This window comes from Mus caroli, chromosome 10 (genome assembly GCF_900094665.2).
Source record: "Mus caroli chromosome 10, CAROLI_EIJ_v1.1, whole genome shotgun sequence".
NCBI classification, from domain to species: Eukaryota; Metazoa; Chordata; class Mammalia; order Rodentia; family Muridae; genus Mus; species Mus caroli.
In genome coordinates, this window is record NC_034579.1 from 73473021 (window position 1) to 73477171 (window position 4151).

Genomic DNA, 4151 nt, shown 5'->3' on the forward strand with positions numbered 1-4151 from the left:
AAAAATCTTCATTCTCATCTACTCCTATTATCCATAGGTTTGGTCTTCTCATTGTGTCCTGGATTTCCTGGATGTTTTGAGTTAGGATTTTTTGCATTTTGCATTTTCTTTGATTGTTGTGCCCATGTTCTCTATGGAATCTTCTGCACCTGAGATTCTCTCTTCCATCTCTTGTATTCTATTGCTGATGCTCACATGTATGGTTTCAGATTTCTTCCCTAGGGTTTCTATCTCCAGCATTGTCTCATGTTGGGTTTTCTTTATTGTTTCTACTTCCCTTTTTAGGTCTTGGATGGTTTTGTTCAATTCCATCACCTGTTTGGTTGTGTTTTCCTGTGTTTTTTAAGGACTTCTACCTCTTTAGCAGTGTTCTCCTGTATTTCTTTAAGTGAGTTATTAAAGTCCTTCTTGATGTCCTCTACCAGCATCATGAGATATGCTTTTAAGTCCAAGTCTTGCTTTTCGGATGTGTTGGGGTATCCAGGACTGGCTGAGGTGGGAGTGCTGTGCTCTGATGATGGTGAGTGGTCTTGCTTTCTGTTAGTAAGATTCTTACATTTGCCTTTCACCATCTGGCAATCTCTGGAGTTAGTTGTTATAGTTGTCTCTGGTTGAAGCTTGTTCTTCCTGTGATTCTGTTAGCCTCTGTCAGCAGACCTGGGAGTCTAGCTCTCTCCTGAGTCTCAGTGGTCAGAGTACTTTCGGTAGACAAGCTCTCCTCTTGCAGGGAAGGTGCACAGATATCTGGGGTTCAGACCTGCCTCCTCGCTGAAGATGAAGGCCTGAAACAGGGCCTGTCCCAGAAGCTGTGTCACTTCTGCCTGTCCCAGAAGCTGTGTAGCTTCTGTAGTCCACATTCTCACCTGCACAGACTAGTCTCTCAGGGATCCGGGACCCAAGATGGCTCCCCCACCTGCTCCGGTAGAGCCCTCCATGGTGGACACCTCTCCTCTGGAATTTGGAATGAACTGTAGGAGTGGTCTGATTACAGAGGTGTTGGTGTGACAGGGGGACCTTCTCAGTCAGATATCTTGCCCCAGTATGCTCTGCAGGGTTAAAGCTGAACCTTCCTGTGACCATCTACATGCAGTATCTTTCTTAGACAAATTATATCCAGCTATTAACCCCGTGCCTTCATAAAAGGGGCATCTAGCATTATAACATAACCAACAAGAAGTGGTAAGTTCTGGCTTGGAGACATTCCGAATTTTAAGTATTTAACATCGTCGACCAGAGGTGGTCCACTGATTCTTAATGTTTCAGGAAAAGTTCTGTAACTATGATTGGGTGACTGAGGGTAAGGTAGTCACTAGGCTAGAGGAGGGTGTTATCGCAGATTTAGGGTTTGTCAAAACATGATTTAGGCCTATAGCTGCTGGCAGTGGGTTTACAATTGATCTTATCAAGAGTCTAACTATAAAGAGCAATCCTGGATTGCTACCCCCAATAATGTGAAGCCAAAGGCCCCACAACTTCCCGACTTCCTGACTTCCCATACTTTAGCTTGCTTTCCTTTAGCAGTAAACCTGAGTAAAACTTTGGAGTTGTCTCTCTGCTGGGCAACTGTGATAAGCCCTTTCTTTGACACCCTCCACTCCCCAGCCCCTGTGACTGATGTTAAACATCCCCAAGCAGCAAAGTAGAATTGTTTGGGACCCCCACATGTGGCAGTTCTTTTGCCCCTGGACATGTATAAAAAGTCTCCCATCTAGATTTGGGATGTGACTCTCATAAAGTTGGTTGAGTGTCAGGCCATTAGTTATCAGCTAGCTGGCACAAATCAAAAGTCAAATCTGGAAACCAGAATGTTCCAAGCATCCCCTTTGTACAAACTAGTTGGGCATGATAGCCAGTCTCAGGATTTTCAATCACCAAGATTAAGTCAAAGGGATGATGTGGGTTAGGGGTTGCAATACACACAGTTAACAAAAATAGTAGGTTCAAGACTGAGTTAATTTTAACTTGAGAGGGTTGGTGTCCTGAACTTTCCATTCCAGTGGCACTTTCCATTCCGGTGATCTTTCTCAGGAGAGAGTGGATCAGCTGGTCTGGAATGAGTATAGCATTACACAGGTGGCTATCCCAGTCCAGCTCATCCCAGCCAAATCTCTTCATGTAGACCCAGTCTCCTGGTCAGAACTTATGTGGTTCTGAAACCAGGCCTGCTTCATACAGGGCATGTAGGGTAGGCCAAACATACTTATGAGCCCACTGGGTTTCTCAGACTCTAGTTATTAAATTCATCATCTTTCAATTCTGCAACAGCTGCCAACTGCATGTTGTCTACAATGAGAGCAGGGACACCATACATAATCTCAAAGGGGGTTAATTCCATCTGGTAAGGAGAATTCCGCACCCAATATAGGGCAAAGAAAAGAAAAATTACCCAGTCTCCAAAGTCAATTTAATTAAGGTCTCATTTATGTTCTGTTCATCCTTTCTTCCTGTCCTGAACTTTGGTGTCAATATGCACAATGTAACTTTCAGTCTGCCCCAGTAAATTTTGCTACATCCTGCCTTGCCTTGGACACAAATGCTGCTCCATTATCTGACCCTATCATATTAGAGAATACATACCTGTGTAAGATGTCCTCCAGCAACTTCTTAACCACTACCTTTGCAGTCTCGGCCTTCATTGGGAACACATCTGCCCATCCAGAAAAGGTGTCCACAAACACCAGCAAGTCCTTGTAACCATACTTCCCTGGTTTGATTTCTCTAAAATCAACTTCCCAGTAGGCCCCCTGGTGTCTTACCTCGAAGTCAAGAGCCTGAGTATCTGGGAGTATTCTGAGTGTTAGTTAGCTGGCAAGCTTTGCAGCTTGACACTATATCCTCAAGGGTATTCTGCATATGCTTGAAAGTCACCTTAGATTGTCTCACTGCATCAGCTGTTCATCTCACTCCTGTGTGAGTGACTCTGTGAATTTTTCTGAGGATGGTTTTTACCAAGGAGGTAGTAGTAGCTTACCTTCAGCTGATCACCACCAGCTGCTTCTTAGTCCATTTGATCTCTTCCTGCATATAGAGAGGGCATTCTGGCAAATTGGGATTGGGCGACTCAGGACAGTGGCCAACAGAGAGGCAGCTGGTTTTTCCAGGGCTACCTCCTTAGCAGTCTTGTTGGCTAAGTTGTTACCTCTAGCCCCTGGAGTTATCTCTTTTTGATGGCACAGACAATGTATGATTTGCAATCTCTTTGGCAACTAGAGGGCTTTGAGTAACTGAAGAATTTCACCTTTATTTCTGATAGTTTTCCCTTCTGTAGTTAGGAGCGCCCTCTCCTGGTACTTGAGCAGTTGCAAATATATATCAGCTGTCTGTGTAAATATTAACAGCCAGTCCTTTTCTCATGATGAGAGCCTGGGTTAGTGTTATCTATTCATCTCTTTGAGCTGAAGTACCTGGAGGAAGAGACTGAGCCCAGATTACTTCCGTTTCTGTAGTCACCACTGCTCTTGCTCTCCTCTAACTCTCATGGATGAAGCTGCTCCAATCTGTAAACCAAGTCCATTCTGCCCCTGGCAGAAGGGAGTCCTTCAAATCAGGTCAGATACTATGTACCTGAGCCAAAATTTCACGGCATTAGTGGATCGGATGTTCCAAATCAGGGTCAAGGAGAAGAGTCACAGGACTCAAGGAGACAGGTGGCTGGAATGTAACTCGACCTGGGTTAATCAGTAAGGTTTGATAATGAGTCATGCAGGCAGTACTGAGCCACTGATCAGGCAGCTGTTTGAGGACTCCTTCAATTGCAGTCTGGGGGTAGTGTAGAATAGTTATGACTAAATTTTGCCTCACCGTTAATTTACATACATCCTTAACCAGTAATGCAGTAGCCACAATGAGATGCAGGCAAGGTGGCCATCCTGCTGCTACTGAGACTAATTCCTTTGACAAATAAGCTACTGGAGGTTTCCATGGCCCTAGAATTTGGGTTAAGATTTCTTTAGCTATTCCTTTATGTTCACCAACATACAGATGGAATGGCTTTGTAATGTCTGGTAGCCCCAAAGCAGGGGCCAACAGCAGGGCCTGTTTCACTTTCTCAAAGATCCTTTGGTGTTCCTGAGTCCAAATAAAGACCTTGGCTTTCCTGGTGGCTTCATACAAAGGTTTAGCTATTTCAGCAAAGCCCAGAATCCATAATC